Genomic DNA, 18,639 nt, shown 5'->3' with positions numbered 1-18,639 from the left:
CTTTCGTTAACCCCACACTTTATAGATCACTGCCACCCCCCCACTGTTGTGTCCATCTGTCCCTCTGTAATCATACACAAATACATGAACAGGAGTAGCAAGTGACTTATATAATAACATCCCCGTTCATCTTTGTTCCATTAGCAAACTGGTAAATAGAAAAGGCCTTACGATGTTGTCTTGGTCGCTGTTCATCTTTATTATAAAATACTTCTGACTCACAGTAAACATTTAATATATAGTCTCCCTGCTTATGGACACATTCCAAAACCACCGCCAGATGCCTGAAGCCATAGGCAATGCTGAGCCCTATTTGTACGCATGTATGTGATGCATACTCACCTAGGTCTATGTTTAAGTCATAAATCAGGCACAAAAAGAGGTTAGAAAGGGGTTAGCAATAACTGAGTGTAATCTTAGTGATCTCAGCATATGACGTTTTTTCTTCATTAAGTTAAGAACTCACCTTTGCCCTGAAGGGAGCACTTTTCTGGTTCCCTTTGGTGTACCCAAGTGCCTTTGTACTTTGAGACTATTATTAGGTGATATAAGGGTTATTGTGCATAATCCCTTCAATACCACAGGTCCATCTGATAGCTGAGCAGTTAACTAAATATTGGAGGGCAGGCAGCACATACAGGGTGGACGCACTGGGTAAAGTGATGATTGGTAACCTGGTGATAGAGTTGACCACGCTACTCAGAATGGCATGCAGTTTTAAACTTATGAGTGACTTCTAGAATCTCCCACTTAATATGGCCAGGCTGCGTTTAACTGTGAAATAACTCAACGTGCAAAGAGAAAGCTTGGATGAGGAGGCCACTGCACTCCTATTTACAAGATCTTCCACAAACCAGGCACGTTCTGCTGTTGAAATGATCAGTAGAAATGATCGATACAACTTTTTTCTTCTGAAAGCACACACTGTTAGCATGTAATATACAATACTGATGACATTCTATGTATGCTTATGAAATATCTAATAGCTTTTGCATAGATGAGCTGGTGTTTGCAAAATAAAGAAAACATTTCCATTGTATACAAAAGATATTATCTTCATTTCTATATTCATAATCAGTCCAATTATCTGAGTTTTCACCATCAGCCAACCATTTTAAGATTCCTACAAACCTCAAACCAAAAACCATGAAATCCAACTTAACAAAAATACCACTGTACATGTATTTTGCTCACCCACACTTTGAGAGAAAAGTCAAGATCTTATTAAACCTAGCTTAGAGTCAGGCACTTTCAGTATAATGAACTCTACAGGAAGAGCAATCCTTTCCCCTATTCAGGTCCCCTGCCTTTAAAACCAGTAAAAATGTTCTCTTTTTTGTGTGCTGTTGCTACTTTTAAATACAGTATATTATAACCACTTATTTCAAAAGAAAAATAAATTAAATGGCAAATTCTACAATGTGGTGTCTATCAAGAGTGGGTTTTCCTGTGGCAATAAGATTCCATCCAGATTGAAGCCACACTAAAGGAAATTTCTACTGACGTATTTATTAGACAGGTTTTATTTACCAGACTTATGAGCTAACTGAACATTTGTCTTACTTTGAAATATCAAAAACTTTTGCTCAGAAATGTTTCATTTGGCAAGATATTCCAAAAATTGCAATGGTGGCACTTATATCCTGGAGTTAACCAACAGCCGTCTAATTGGACTTAAGATCCATTCAACAGGAGGGAATTCCTATACAGAATTTTACAAGGTTTATAGATGTAGCCCCTTTTCTGCGAGTGATGAGGCCACGGACCCTAGAGGGGAATCCACTTCTGCCACCTTCCTAATTTCCAGTGTAATTCCCAACTGCACGCTAAGTTCTTACCCTTACACCCGCAAGAGTGTAGTCTCGCTACTCATTAGAAAGAGAACACTGAAGAAATATATTTCATTACAGGGACCACTGAAGAAATATATTAGCTGGGGATGGGGAGATGGTTCAACAGTTAAGAGCACGTGTTCTTGCAGAGGGCTAGGCTTGGTTCCCAATACTCACATGGTGGCTCAGAACTATCCATAACTACAGTACCAGGGGAACCCCATGCCCTCTTTTGACCTCTACCAGAACCAGGGACACACATGGAGCACATACACGCATGAATGCATGCAGGCAAAACACTCATACATATAAAGTCTTTATTTAAAAAAAAAGTTTTAGAAATCCACAACTGATCAAAGTGCAGAAAACAATTGACCATGGAGTGCTTGACCCCAACTGATACATCCACAACACGATCCTACACCCAAGACTCAGGGGCCATTGCAGAGGAGGGCAGAGAAAGGTTGCCAAGCCCAAATCAGGACATCTCCCGAAAGGCAGGCTCTTCTATAGATGACAGAGAAGCTGCATCCATTACATCTTAACAATACAGTCTCTTAAACATGACCTGCATATCATACCACTAGTTAACATACCAATGTGAATGGGGAAACTTCACAAGGCCCGGCATCTAGATGAAGAACTACAGGTTATCAAAGGCAGCTGAGAGTGAATCCGTCTTTTCCATGGGCAAGCCCCTGGGAGATTATCCAGTCTCAACTGGCCAACCCTAAACACATATACGTACAAACAACAAGAACTGGATTCAGCAGGCTGTGTGTGCGTGTATAAATCTGAGGAGGAGTCAGAGGGAGGGGAGGGGAGAGGAAGGGAAATAATGTAAAGGCAATACTCATATAGAACATCCTACTATCTTTTTACATGAAAAATGTTTCATTGTCTATGTTTGCTAAAGGGGGGTCATCTCCTTCCTCTGACTGTACCCTAGCAGCACCCTGATACTTCTCTCAAGATCCTAAGGTCCATGTCTTTGGTCCATCTACCTGCCCCTTGGAATAAAGACTAAATCTGGGGTTTCTGTCCTAGAAGCTAGCCTAGCATATGATAAACTCAAATAATAGTTGAATATGAGACAAAAGAGGCCACTGTAGAAAAAGAACTGCTAAAAATGAAGCCACACACAGGGTAAAGAAATGACCTGGTTGTTAAGAGCGCTTGCTGGTCTTGAGGAAAACCTAAGTGTAGCTTCCAGAACCCAAAATCTCACACTCACCTCTGACTCTAAGAGATCTGACACCCCTTACTGGCCTCCACAGTTCCCTGAATTCACACACGGAGAGAGAGAGACAGACAGACAGACAGACACAGAAAACATACGTTTGAAGAAATTAAAAAGAAAGCTAATTACAAGTCACCAGGAAAAGGAAAGTGACTGGCGTGTTCTCTCAGGACAGCTTAAACGTACAAGAATTAGATTCTTGTTTTATGGAACCAGTTAGCATTTAAACAAAGTCTGTGGATCACCATTCTTGGGACATTTGAAAGTAGATGTGATAGCCATGAACCAAATCACTAGAAGCCTTCCTAGCTGGGCTAACAGTGTCATTGAATAACTGCCCTGGCCACCTTGCTCTGATGTCCACTCACAAATGGCGGAGCCAGTAGTGGGGCGGGGGGGAACGGGGAGGGCAAGGGATCTTTCCACTTGAGAGAGAAAAAGAAACAATCTCAGCTTACCCTGACACCTGGGAAAGGGTGCAGTAGAGACTTGATGAAATTCACAAGAAAATTAATAATGGCTAACTCTGAACACTGGCTCCAAACTAGAGTCAGAACTTCAAACCGAGAGGGGTGTGAAGAATGTCCAACCCAATGACTCATATGCAGATAACAATATTGCAGTTCAGAATAATGGGCACAACCCAGCAGCGGACACAGCCCAGATCTATCACCAGGCACTCCCCCAACATGCATCTGGCTCAAGCCATCTGGGACTCGGGTTACCCTAGACTGGATGACAGGACTTAGAGTAGCTCCCTCTAGAATAGCGCCCTTCAATAGAAATAAATGCAAGCCATGTCGGTCACCTTAAGTCTGCTGGTCACATTAAAAAGGTAAAAAGAAACATAAAGCCTTACCTAAGTCTCAGTTTTTTCCAAAATCTTCCATTTCAACAAACCATCGGTATAAAAAATATTACGCTATTTTATTTTATACCCTTCAAAATCCAGCATTTATTGTGCATTTATAGTATATCTCAGTGCAGGCTAGCCACATGGAATAGCTGCTTTTATATTGGAGAGCACAGGTTCAAAGGAACTGCCCCACATAGGTGTTCGATGTTTCTGTAAATGTAACTTGACACAAATGCCTACCAATATTTTTAAACCAAGCCCGATGGTGCAGGCCTGTGATCCCAGCACTCCGGAAGTAAAAGCAGGAAGATGAGGAGCCCAAGGCCACCTTCTACAAAGCGGGTTCATGGCTAGACTGGGCTACACAAGACCTCATCTCAAGAAATAAAATTCTGTTTTCTATTGTGCGGTATCTTGAATCCTCTGAAACTGCAGTAATGCAGCATAATCAAAAGCACTGAAAGATGCCAGGTGGTGGTTAGCATACGCCTTTAACCCCAGCAATGGGAAAGTAGAGACTAGAGGATCTCTGTGAGTTTGAGACCACCCAGGTCTACAGAGTGAGCTCCAGGACAGGATCCAAAGCTACAAAGAGAAACCCTGTCTCAAAAAGCAATACTAAAAGACATGAAAACAAAGTTCTCCCATAGCTCATCTCGGCCCACAGCCCTGAGCTTCCATCTGATGAGCCTGTGCACTCCCTGCATTTCCTCTTCCCCATATGACTCCGCTTTTACAAAGTGCTTTGCTTTCCAAGGCCCCATCCTAGATGCCACATCTAAAGCTTTTAAACTATGTGTTGGGGGGAGGGGGAAACCACAGCGTGCATGGGGAAGACAACAAGTTACAGAATCTGTTCTCTCCTTCCATGCTTATGTGGGCCCCAGGGATCAAACTCAGGGGGTCAGGGTTTCCCCCTGACCTTTAACTGCAGAGCCGTTCTAAAACCCACCCACTACTTTCCTGAAGCTCCTGTTGAGCCCATGAGACTCCACCCCGACCCTGATGCTCCCTCTGCTCAGACACGGCATAGTATTATGTTCCTACCTTTTTCTATTTTGCCATCTTAGTTTCTCATCACCTAAAATCTCCTACTTTTCATTGATATAGCAAGTGTAGATATTTTGTGGGCTACAGTACGCGAACATTTCAGTACATGTATACATTACACAGTGATCAAATCAAGCTAACTGACGTGCCCATCACCTCAAACATTTATTTGTACTAAGGACATTCAAAGTCCTCTCTACTAGTTATTGTGAAACATACAAACATACAAATAAATATAGCATATAAACCACAATATGACTGGCCCAGCCAAATCCCCACAATGGCGTAAGTGGCACTATTATCTTGAGGGTAACCAACGGCTGTTTAATTAGTCTTAAGCCAATTGTCCATTACTGGAGAGAACCAACCCCAGTTGTTTAGCTACAACACAACTTCTATACCTGGCTCAGAGAACATTGCAAAAAAGGGGGATGGAAAGATTAAGACCTGGGTGCATGCCTGCTGCTAGCTAGTGTCTTCTAGACATGACAAGCTGCATCCCTAACATCTAAAGAGTATGGTTGACTAAACAAGACTTACATAACGACACCACTAGTCAACATTCCAATTTAGACAGGGGAAATTTCACAAGGACCCACTCCTAGATGAAGAGCTACAGTCAATCAGTGGCTGCTAAAAAAAGGGAAAAAAAATCAGTCTTCTCTGTGGACAACCCCGAGAGGTCATCCAATTGCAAAGAGTCAGCCCTAAAGACATACACATGAAAGCAATGTTTAATGGGCTCAGGTGTGTGCGTGTGTGTGTGTACCTAAGCACATACTAAAACAAAAGGTCATAAATCTGCAAGGGGGAACACAGGAAGAGTTGAAAGTGGCGATGTAAAACTTAAAAGTTTAAGCAAAAAAAAAAAAAATGTCCAGCATAGTAACTCCACTATTCAAGTGTTCCTTTGGTACCCCTTATCTCCTATAGTGCTTTGTATAATTCTTATTACTAATTTTCATGGTTACAACAAGACTGACAGACACTCTGTCTTTAACAGGCTTCATGTGTGAGGCGACTGCTATGCACCACAGGGAGGAGCTTCTCGAAATGCTATGACGGAACCATCTTTTATCCCCATTTAACAAACAGGAAAACTGAGGCTTAGGAGATGTCAGTGCTCAAGTTCATATGGCCAGAAGGTGATGTAACCAAACTGTGCTCTTAACAAGTCGCACGCCATATGGCTTACTGAGGTAAGCGTGTGTAGCTACTGACTCTGTTCCTGACTTCGCGGATAACCAAAAGGGCAGGCAGTTCACAGGCAGACCTTCATCCTGCCCACACACATTCTCTTCAGCTATACTCAGTCTTCCAATGACACAGAACATATCCCAGCACATTACCAACAAGTAGATACAATTCCAAATGCTCTGGAAAACGCTGGGACTTCCTTTACTGTGTAAACAGGAGACTGTCGTTAAAGTAATAATAGTAACAGAAAAGAAAACAGACGGCTGGACCATGGAAGACCCTGGAGATCAGTCAGTCTCTCTGCTGCACCATGCAATGGAGATGCCGAGACTCCAAGACATTGCGTCCCTGCCTGAGGTCACACAGCTGGCCAGCAACAACCTCACTCACAGCCCTGAATCAACTCCCACATAACTGCCTTCCACTTTCTACCCAATTTAGAACTCAAAGTTCAAGCTCTTAAAGGATTTGAAGTCTGTTTTTCCTTGTTCCCAGCAGAGAGAAGCTTGTGAGCTGTCACAGCTGCTGGGGCACACACTTGCTGCAAGAAATGTGTTCTCAAGGGCGGTAGGGACAAGGATTCCCAAACCTCAAGCCATAAAGTTGCCACTGTTCAGTGGAGGTTTAGACCAATTCTAGGGTGGCTGGCAAGCAGAAACATACTAAAGGCAGGATGTTGACAAGAGGATCCATGTGTCTGGAGTAAAAAGTTTGCTCTCTCCATGGCCCCAGAAATCCAGGCCCATTGACAGAGTCAACACTTCCCAAAAGTGCATCAATCGATCTATCAGCGGTAGTTTATAAACTTTTATGATAACTACTGACTCGATTTCTTATCCTTATAACATATACAACATAGTGTTCCCTGAGCTGGTTTAACAGACTTCAAAAGAAGACATTTTTTACATTTCTATTGGCAAATATTAGTTATATATTGTGACATGTTTATTATGATATTTGAAATATATATAATGTATTTGACTTCTCCACCCTCACTAACCTACTTTGTCCCCTTCCCACTTCCACTAATCTCCTCCTGCTCCCCAATTATTCCCCTCCTTCCAGTCGTGTGAGTGTGTGCATGTGTGCATGTGGGTGTAACACAATGAGTTTCATTGGGGTTGCGTACATGAACAGGAGTGAAAGCATCTTACCAAGAGTTACAGCCCTAAAGAAAATGGTCCTCCCTTTCCCAGCAATAATTAACTATCTGTCTGTAGACCCTCCAGGAAGGGTGGGGCCTCAAGGGCATCTCCTCCCCCAACACACTGACAGGCCCAGTCTTGTGCAGAGAATCACAGCTGCTCTTGAGTTCAAGAGTGCAACCATCGCACAGCGCCTGGAAGGCAGACACCGCACTCTGCCCCACCCTCCACCTCTTCTTTCTTCTTCCTCTTCCATAGCGTTCCCTGAACTTTGGAAGAGATGAAATCGATGACTCTTTCATGGCTGAGCATTCAAAAGACAGCTTTGGAACATACATGAACTTCCTGCCAATCTTTAGACAAGACTCATCCTACTCCCTACCCTCACCTTACCTATAAATCATTTTTTAGACGCCTAAGAAATACAAATAACTCCAGAGAACATGCCTTCCAGAGTGGAGGAGCAGGGATTGTGAAAATGAACACTCTAGTGGTGGTTAACCTTTCAGGGAACCAGGTCCTGGGTAGCGAAAAGGACATCAGATCTGACCTTTGCATATGTCGGAGAACACGTAACCTTCGAGATTCCCTAAGGCAAAATTTAACAGCTTGCATGTAAACAAGACATGCAGCAGAAGGGTGAATCTTGGATCAGTGTAGAGGACACAAGGAATAAGAGACATTAATAGGCAACTGAATACGGTATATTATCATGGATCTACGTGTATGAAAATGGGGTGACAATAACATCCACAATTTTTCTAATAAAATACTTATTTTGTTTTATTAATGTCTTGTGATTTTATTACTTTTTCGTGTTGTTAAATTTTCTTTTACTCTAGCCCCACATTGCAACACCAAAATGTTGTTGGTTGTTTTACTCTTTACTCTTTTGGCTTTTGGGGGGTCCCTTTGCTCTTTTGAGGGACCCACCATACAGCTACCAAATAAACATACAGAGGCTTATTTCTTATAAAAGCCTGGCCTTAGCTTGCCTAGTTTCTAGTCATCTTTTCTTAAGTTATTCAATCTATCTTTTGCCTTTGGGCTTTTACCTTTTTCTGCTTCTGTGTCTCTTGCTTTCACGCTCGTTCTGTGGCTGGCTGGGTGGCAGGCCTCTATCGTCCTCCTCTCCTTGTTCTGTCTTGCTCCTCCTCCTTCTCGTGCTCCTTCCATTTATCCTCTCTGCCCGCCAGCCCCGCCTATCCTTTCTCCTGCCTCACCATTGGCCATTTGGCTCTTTATTAGACCAGCAGGTGTTTTAGACAGGCAAAGAATCACAGCTTCACAGAGTTAAACAAATGCAACATAAACAAAAGCAACACACCTTTACCTCATTAAGCAAACGTTCCCCAACATCAGCAACTGTAACACACTTTAAAATAATGTTCCACATTTTTGTTGTGTGATTGGTGTGAATTTGTCTATGGAGGACTGAGGGACACACACATGTCACGGTGTGCCTGTAGCAAGTGTTCCCTCCTTCTACCGTGGGCATGCTGGGGATTGAACTCGGGTTATGAGGCTTAGTACCTGCTAATCAATCCCACCAGCTCTTAGTAAGTAAGCACCTTTGAGATTTCAACTCATCACAGTCAGAATGGTTATCGTCAAGGAAACAAATGACACCAATCGCTGAGGAGGATGGGAGGGAAAAGGAGTCCTGACCCGCTGTTGGTGGAAGTGTAAACTGTGACCACCACTATCAAATCAGTGTGAAGGGCTCGAGAGCTAAAAATAGAACACTATGTAACTCAGTCATTCCACTTCTGGCACACCAAAAGGGCCTCAAATCCTACTACAGACATTAACACATCCATGTTCATTGTTGCTCTGCTCATCATACCTAGGAAACAATCATTCGACATGTCCAGCAGTTCATGAGTGGATAACGAAAACGTTAGGCATAGACAATTTTATTCAACTATAAAAAAGAATCAAATCATGAAATCTACAGGAAAATGGGTGGAATCGAAAAGCAGAATACAAAGTGAGGTATTAGAGTCTTGGGGTTTTTACTGCTGTGAAGAGACATCATGACAACAACAAGTCTTGTAAAGAAAACATTTAATTGGGGTGGCTCATTTATAATTTCAAAGGTTCAGTCCATTATCATCATGTGGGGAGCATGGCGGTACACAGGCAGATGCGGTGCTGGAGTAAAAGCTGAGCATCCTACATCTTGCCAGCAATAGGAAGTCAACTGAGACACTGGACAGTATCCTGAGCATAGGAAACCTCAAAGCCTGCCCCACAGTGACACACTTCCTCCAACAAGGCCACACCCACTCCAACAAAGCCACACCTCCTAATAGTGCCACTCTCTATGAGATTATAAGGGCCGATCACAACTGAACTATCACAGTGTCATAGACTCAGAGAGAAAAAAATGTCACATGTTATAACTTGTCTGTGGATCCTAGCTTCAAACTGAGATTTGTATGTTTCATCAGAAGTTCCTGTAGATCTCAGGGAGCTAGGAAATCCCGTGAGAGGTGGAAGGGAAGAGGCCTGAAGCGGAGGAAGGGATATGGGTGAACATGGATGACCATATGTGATATGAAAGTAGAGGAAGGACACTATTGAGAGTAAGAGTTTAAACAGGGGTGGGGTAGGGCTAAAGGAGATGGTGGAGTGTATGTTAACCAAAACTAAGGATTCACAGAAAAACTACAGATCTTATTGAAAACCAGTGGCTTATTAGTCAACTAAAATATCTAACTTTTCTAAAAGAAGGCATTTAAACAGAGATACCCTGTGTGGATGGACAATGCTGGTTCCAGAAAACGTGGCGCATTAAACAAAACTCCCAGTGCCAGGCATAGGATACCTCCCTATGAGTCATTGGTAGGTGGTAGTGAAGGGGTAGGTAGGGTGGGGGTTCAATGGCTCCCGAAACAATACAGACTATTGCCATTGATCTCGGTTCCCCTCCATAACTAGATGATAAGATCCTATTGCTAGCCGGGTGGTGGTACCCACCTTTAATCCCAGCACTCAGGAGGCAGAGGCAGGTGGGTATCCATGAGTTTGAGGCCAGCCTGATTGACAAAATGAGTTTCAGGACAGCCAGGACTATTACAGAGAGAACCCCTATCTCAAAAAAAAAAAAAAAAAAAAAAAAAAGCTTCTATTGTTAAAGACATACTTTGGTTATAGGACCGATAGCAAGCAACCTGCAACTGACCTGGAAACTTCTCCCTGCTATCTGGTTTTGATAGAGCTGGAAGGTGTTTTGCAGTCTGCTAAGAAGCAGGAGAGCCTTCAATAGTCTTACACAGCAGTGGATCCCGCATGCTGTAATACCAACCCGCCAGTGAAGATGTGGCCACTGGAGAAATAGTGGCATGATCGCTACAGAGTTAATCAACTACCTCCTGATTGGATTTGAGGAAAGAGTTTGTGCTTGGTAGTGTAAGCCTGGCCAAAGTCCATAGCTATGCAAGTCATAAGCCTTAGAGAGAAGTCTGCTTCTGTTGTTTTGCTACCACCATCATGTTCGGGGAGCACCACTGAAGAGGGGAGGAAAAGAATGTAAGAGCCAGAGGATGGAGAGGTACGCTAGGAACATTGCCTCCTGGATACAATGTGGCTATAGAATGCACGAGAGATCGCACATGTTGCGGTTCATGGACAAGACCTGCACAAGACCAAGCCCATCAACATTCCAGCGTGGATAGAAGAAGGGCTCACCAGGGCACTAGGGGAGAGAGAGTCCATCTTCTTCAGGGTATGGCTGCTAGTAGGTTGTCCATGTTCCAGAGGATGGTCCTATACCTATGCATACGCAGACAGGGCTAACTAAACTCAGTGGGCTATTAGATAAGAAGGATGTCGCGATGATTACTGTGGTGGTGTGAATGAATTCTCTCTCGTAACCTCTAGATGTGGCCTTACTAGAGAACATATATCACTGGGAGTGGGCTTCGATGTTTTAAAGCCTCATATGTACCAGATACCTCTCTGCTTTGTGTTTGCCATTAAGGACGTGATGTATGGCTTGCTGCTCCAGCTGCCGCACCTGCTGCTTGCTCGCCGCTGTGTCTCCTTGCCAAGATGGACGACTCTAGAACCATAGGCCAAAACGAACTGTTTTTTTTCTACAAGGTGACTTGACCAAGGTGTTTGGCCACAGCAACAGAAAGTCACTGACACCGAGATGCTAATAATGCGCCAACAAGCAGAGGCCACTGCCTCTTGGAAAGGTTCTGAGGTCACATCAAGTTTAAGGACAAAGAACACCTGACTGTTTAGGCATGTCCGTTGAGGGTACCAAATGAAAGGGTGGAAAAAGGCAAAGAAATCCTGGCAGAAACGTCTGCAAGCTGCTGAGCATGATGATTTGAAGGAACAGCATGTTTGGAAGACATCTGGGCTGACAACGGAGCCATAAAATGTGAATGAAGTTGCCAAGAAGGAAAGGAATAAAAACAAAACTTTATAGAGAATAGCATGTTGAAGAATGAGAAAAAAAAGCTTGTTGAACTCTGTAGTTTACAAAAATAAAAAGAAAGAAAGAAAAAAAAAAAAAGAGGACCTGAAGTTGGGAAAGGTAAGAGAATGGGCCTGGGAGGACTTAGGGGAGAACATGATTATAAAGGAAATCCATTGGGCCATCCTGCAGGGAGACGAAAAGATGGGCAGATAGAGAAAGATTCTTTGATAAGCAAAACTATCAACAGGGCAAGGGCTGGGCCGCCAAAGAGCTGCAGAAACAGGGAGGTGAGAGAGGTTAGGGAGAGGAGGCCAACCAGATGACAGAGGGACCTAATCTTAGTGGGAAAAACAAGTCAAGTCAATCAAATCAGTAATTCCCCCGTGGGAGAAGGGCAGGGCTGACAAGTACACAGGTACTCACTCTCTAGAGCACAACAGTGGCCTTATCTAGATAGGAACTGGGGCTGGGCACCTGAATTTGTTAAATTCAGCCTGAGGGTTTCTGCATTTCAGTGCAAAGTTTACTTCAAAGGGGAGAGCAAGCAGCTGCTGTGCTCTAGGTTTTGAAATTAATGCTAAACTCTTCAGAGGAAAGATTTACTGATCCCCATGATTTACTTCCAAACACGAGAAAAGACAGATGGGTGGAATGGGCGGCGGGAGGAGCAGGAGAGTTGTGTCGATGTTGGGAGCCATTCATTCCCAATCTCTTCTGACTTTGCTGTACGTTAGCAATTCTTCACAGAGCATTTGGGGTTTAGAAGAAAGGGGCAAAAGAAAACCTGTCTCTTTAATCCTTGGATTTTTAGATGTGATTGTGTCGTTGTGGTTGCACACGAAAATGTCCTTTAAGAGATGCAGGGCAGGAAATGTCACACTGAAATGGCATGTTGGCTGGAACTGACGGATAGACCGAATGTGGTCCGTCTTTCATCACTGACGATGCTCAAGAATTGGACTTCGGGGGAGCTGTCACTCTGTTCGGTTTTGCAGATTTAAATTCTTCCAAATTAAGGAAGAAATTAAAACAAATCCCTGAGGGGCTGGGCCTACACAAACAAGAGTGTATCTGCTTAAGCAAGTGCTTCCCTCGAGGCCAACGGGGCTTCGGTCCAACCACCTGGGACAGAACAGGCCCTTGATTTAAACTGATGATAAGTGCAGTGCCAACAGCCAGAGGAAGCCTCCCCTCTCTCACTGAAGGTGCCGGCAGCTGCGCTGGGCTTGTTCCCACATGGTCTCTCCATATATCCTCCAGCCAAAAGCAGCAAGCCTACACACTCTTCCCAAGAACCCCAGTACCTGTGGAGAAACCCTACAACTCTGCTAAACAAATCTTTTCAAGGCTTTCTTCAGGCATCACAGGAAGCCACCCAGGCCTCGTCAGTCCTGTTTTGAAACAAAGGACTCTCCTAGGCTAACCATGGTTTGCCTTGAAGCCTAGGATTACTTCATCACAGCATGGGTCCCATAATATTTAGAAAAAAAAAGTTGCTTATGAGACTGGAGAGATTGCTCAGGGGTTAGAAGCACTTGCTGCTCTTCCAAAAGACCTGAGTTTGGGTTCTAGCATCCATGGTGGGAGGCTCAGAGCCACCTGTAACTCCAGCTCCAAAGGATCCAGTACCCTGTTCTGGCCTCCACAGGTACCTGTGAATGTGCAACTTACACAAACTCTCACAAACACACAAACAGAAATAAAGGTAAGCCTTTAAAAAAGGTGAATGCCACCCAGACTAGGTTCCTGGAGTGGAAAGGTATCTTGTTTACTAACAAACCAGCTAAGCCAATACCTGGGACACACTCATACACTTAATATTTTAGATGGATGAACAATTTGTAAAATATGCACAGTTCCTACCACTTTGCTATGCCATCTTGTCTCGTTCTTTATGCAATTCTGAGAGCTGGGCACTAAGCTTGACAGATAATATGTATATACACTGCCACAACCACCAGTACTCCAGCTCAGGAAGCCAGGCCAAGAGTGCTAATGTCATAATCAGTATTAGAGAACAATCAGCAACAAAGCCAGAATCAATAACCCATCTAACTGACTCCTAAAGGGATACCCCTTTCGTCCTACCAGGTGTCATTCTGAGGAATGTTCAAAGGGATTTCTCAGAACATGATGCCCTCCTACGTGAGCACGGAGCACCGAGTTAGGGATATATGGTCTCTGGCTAACTTACAAATGAATGGGACCTAGTGACTTGGAAAGCGGGGAAAACAAACAGTTGGATAAATGCCGCCATCCATAAAAGCCCAGATGTTTGGCTTGCTGTGTCAACATGTTAAGTGTCTCGTATAATTAATGCAGGTAAAAAGATAACAGGTGTGCTAAACACCATGTTAATCTCTGGCACCCGCTCTGCATGCATTTGTTTCATAATTTCTCCCGCCCCATGGGACCTTTCCCTCATCTTGCATAAAGAAGAAAGCACTGCACTGTATCCCTCTGGGGCTACACAGAGATAGGCTCACCCGGCATCATCAGCATGGCGATCAGGTGACCCCAAGAAGGAGTTCATGAGATTCCTCCTCCTCCCCTGGTTCCTGAGTTTGGGGAGAAAACTGAATGTTCTGGGTGTGTTTATAAATAAGAACTGGCTGTGGAGGCTGTCTTGACCATTGATGCGATTCCTCATGCACATGTCTGTGCTCCGTGGAGATATAACCTTCCCTTTCTGCTAGTAATTTCAAAGGCAACCAGCAGCAACTTGAGTAGAGCCCGGAAGTCGCAAAAGCATGACTTCAGAGGGGCAGCTGCCACCATCTTCTGAAAAGTGTCTCAGGGTCCGTGCATCCCTCCCTAGGGTGCCACCACGCTTGTGATACCCTAATAGTTACTGACAGATGTGGGAATCTGTGAGTGCCTTCACAGCTACTCATCTTGGTGCTAGAGAGATGGTTCTGCAGTTAAGAGCATGTGCTGTTCTTGTTTCGGAATTGATTTAGGTTCCCAGCACCTGCATGGCAGCTCTCAACCATATGCTACTGCAGTTTGCTGGGAGCTGGTGCCCTCTCCTTCTGGCCTCCTCGGGCATCAGACACACATGCAATGTATTTATATGCAGGCATGCAAAAACATTACACATAAAAACAAAAATAAATAAATCTAAATTATTCATTTCAACAGTTTATCAGACACTCCATAGTCAGTTGACCAAGGCACCCAAGGTGATGTCTCATGACCACCATATCAGATGTTCAGATTCCCAATGCCTTTCCATGTCTAAACGTGGGCCCTGTCTCATACTGTGGGCAATGGAGAAAAATCGCTTTCTCACCACACACACACACTGCACACACATGCACACTAACCTAGTCTGATCACTCTTCTGCCCAGCACATGCCTTTTCTCCGACCAGCCACAAAAGAAGAATACCTTCCCAGCAGCAAGTGGTAGCCCAGGCATGCAGACAGGAAGCTCGAGATCTAGCAACCAATGACTAACTCTGAGGGGGTTCCCTACTGCTCATAAGCCAATGGCTACCACCATGAACAGAACAGTCCCCAGACGCCAGGGCTGTTTGCTTCAATTTTGAAACCTTCACGGTATCTATTGATGGCCAGATTTCAGCAGCTGTTGTACTCGCCATCAAAAAGTACTTAGCAGTGCTAATCTACATCATTTTCCTCTCTGCCTCTGTGAAGAGTTTCAAAAGCTGAGCCAAAGCTCCCATAATGTCATTAAACTGAAAGGAAAAATAATTTAACAATGAATGGAATGATTTTAGGAAAATAGCCTTATTTCACTAAATTTATTCCTTGGAGTAAAATAAATACTTTAAAACAAGCATTCGATTCTTAGGGATTGAAGTCACTGTTATAGGACACCCCTTACTCCCATCCCCCAAAAAGTAAAAGACTGGACTTCAAGTTTAATTATTACCGCAGCTGAGCAGATGGAACAAAATTACTTCCCTGTGCTGTGTAGTCATAACTCAATATGTCAAAGTGGCCTCCAATTTCATTAAAGATTTTTTTCTCTATTTCTCCCCAAATGTTTTGCCTAAAGGGAATCTTTTTAAACCACTCGTTTCCAATTGTACCTTTTCAGTATATGACCTCTGCAAATGAATGTTTACCGGTGATGCAAACCCCACTCATTCAATAAAAGGACAGCATTACAAAATATAAAGGCAGCCCCGTGTCTTACCTGTATATACCCTGGTTTATGCTAAATGACCAATCATCAACAGCAAAAGACCAAGGTTCTGCTTTACTTCACATCCATACAGGATTCTGGCCTAAGGAGAGGAGGTGTGTGTGTGTGTGTGTGTGTGTGTGTGTGTGTGTGTGTGTGTACACGTCTTAGCTAAAATAGGACTTGATAAGCCTCTCAGGTTTTGGGAAGAACACAGGGACTTAAAGAGTATGTCTTCCTGGATCCCCCAGATGCTGGCAAAGTCCTAGGGAATAAGGTGTTAGGAGAGAACAGGGCTACCAGTGTTTGTGCCACTTCTGATTTCTGGTAGAATATATACCTTTCTTTATGAAAAGATTCACAAAAGGAAAATTCTCAGCTTTCTGTTTACAGTTATTCCTCCTCTTTCCCCACCTCAAATCATTTTAAAGGCAAACACCACCCCACTTCTACTAGACCTGCTGGAAACTTCTCCATGGGGTCTTTGCCCTTTGTTCATAGATATAGTTTATACACCAATAAGTTATCTTATAACTGACACTTGCTGAGCATGGTCTGTGTACCTGGCAGAGTCTTTAATTGTTTGTCCGTATTAACCTAATCGCCACAATAAATTCTAGACTAGAAGGCTCAAAGCCTGTAGCTGGGAACCATAGCCTCAGGCTATATAGGACTGTCATAGAACCAGGTCTGTGGCAGCCATGAGGGTATGAGCCTGGGGTGTTCCCACTAAACCGCTAAGCAGCACCATGGTCACGGTCCCCCAGGTTTGATGTGAAGGTTTCTGTTTTGTGTTGATTTCATTGGTTAATAAAGAAACTGCCTTGGCCATTTGATAGGCAGAACAGAATGCTGGGAGGAAGGGAGAAGTGAGGCAGTCGCCATGCCTCTCCTCTCTGGGTCAGACACCATGGATCCAGATGCCAGGTCAGACATGCTGAATCTTTCCCGGTAAGCCACCATCTCGTGGTGCAACACAGATTATTAGAAATGGGTTAGTCAAGATTTGAGAGTTAGCCAAGAAAAGGCTAGATATAATGGGCCAAGCAGTGTTTAAAAGAATACAGTTTCCATGTAATTATTTCAAGGCATAAGCTAGCCAGGCGACCGGGAGCCGGGCAGCAGGAACACTGCCCACAGCTCCTTCTACACAGGTTCTAAGGAAACCCATCATTTTGCCCATGCTTTGCCTTTTGCTTTTCCCCCAGTGCATTAAGCCTTGACTCTCAGAATCTACATACACCACAACCATTTCCAACCTGGAAGGTGCACAAGGCAATGCCCCCTTTAAGAACACTGCCAGCCGCCTTGGGTTCTCAGCCGTCTCACCCCCTAGGAAAAATGAAGAAAATCCCCATATCCCTCTGCTTGCTGGGATCAGAGCACAAAGACACCCGCCCCCATTGCAAGGAGAACTGTGAAATCAAATGTTAAGGATTGGATATAAAGTAACCTCAAAAGGCTCATGTTCCCAGCTGGTGGCATTACTTTGGAGATCCTGGAAAATCTGAGAGACAGGATCTAACCACGTGTGCCAGTGCACATATTTAATCCCAGCACTCAGGAGGTAGAGGTAGGTGGATCTCTATGCTTAAGGTCAGTCTGGGCTATGTAGCAAGTTCCAGGATAGCCAAGGCTACACAGTAAGACCCTTTCTCCAAAAATAAAAACAAACAAAAAAGGCAAGGCCTACCTGGAAAAAAAAAAGAGATATAGGTCACTGGGGCAAGTTCTTGGAGGATATATCTTGCCCTGCCCCCATCCCTGCCACTCTCTGATTCTGAGCTGGCTTAAGTCACATGCTTGTAAGAATAAGAGGTTCTACCTCAATATGGACACAGATTGAAAGCTGGGCAGTGGTGGTGCACATCTTTAATTCCAGCACTCAGGAGGAAGAGGCAGATAGATCTCTGAATTCGAGGCCAGTCTGGTCTAAAGAGTTAGTGCTAGGACACTACACAAAGCTACACAAAGAAACCCTGTCTCAAAAAACCAAAAACAACAAAGACCACTTATTGAAACCTCTGGAATCATGAGCCAAGGCAAATGCTTCCTTCTTTAAATTGTTTGCTCAGCTATTTTACCACATTGACAAAAAGTTACCAACAGAAGACAGGTAAGGGGCTGGAGAGATGGCTCAATGGTTACGAGCACTGACTGCTTTTCCAGAGGAACCCAGTTCAATTCCCAGCACCCACATGGTGGCTCACAACCACCTGTAACTCTTGTTCTCGGAGATCCAACATCATCTTCCAGCCTCTATGGGCATCAGGCACACACACACGGTGCACATTCATACAAACAAAATACCCGCTCACATTGAAAGCTTTAAAAAAAATGGGCAAGAAAAATGGACATGTGAAGTAGTTTAAATTATTATCCAACAAAATCTATTCCCAAAATGATAAAACAAAGTAAAGCATTTATTTTATCAGCATCATCCATGTAGCTGCCATGGGAAGAGTGCAGGAAAATTCATAGGATGATGACTACATTTAAGTATGCAAGAAATTTCATACTGTTTGGAAGGACGTTCCCTGCTGTGCACTCTGCAGCAGTCCCCATACAACTGCACATTACTGTAGAGTTGGACAGGGGAGCTGGAGAGCACTGAGAGCCAATTGAAACTAAGATGAGATGGACAGAAACTAGCTTCTCTGGGTCACTGCCTTTATATTAGTTCTCTCTCTCTCTCTCTCTCTCTCTCTCACACACACACACACACACACACA

This window comes from Chionomys nivalis, chromosome 11 (assembly GCF_950005125.1).
Source record: "Chionomys nivalis chromosome 11, mChiNiv1.1, whole genome shotgun sequence".
Lineage (NCBI taxonomy): Eukaryota > Metazoa > Chordata > Mammalia > Rodentia > Cricetidae > Chionomys > Chionomys nivalis.
This window is presented reverse-complemented; position numbering follows the sequence as displayed.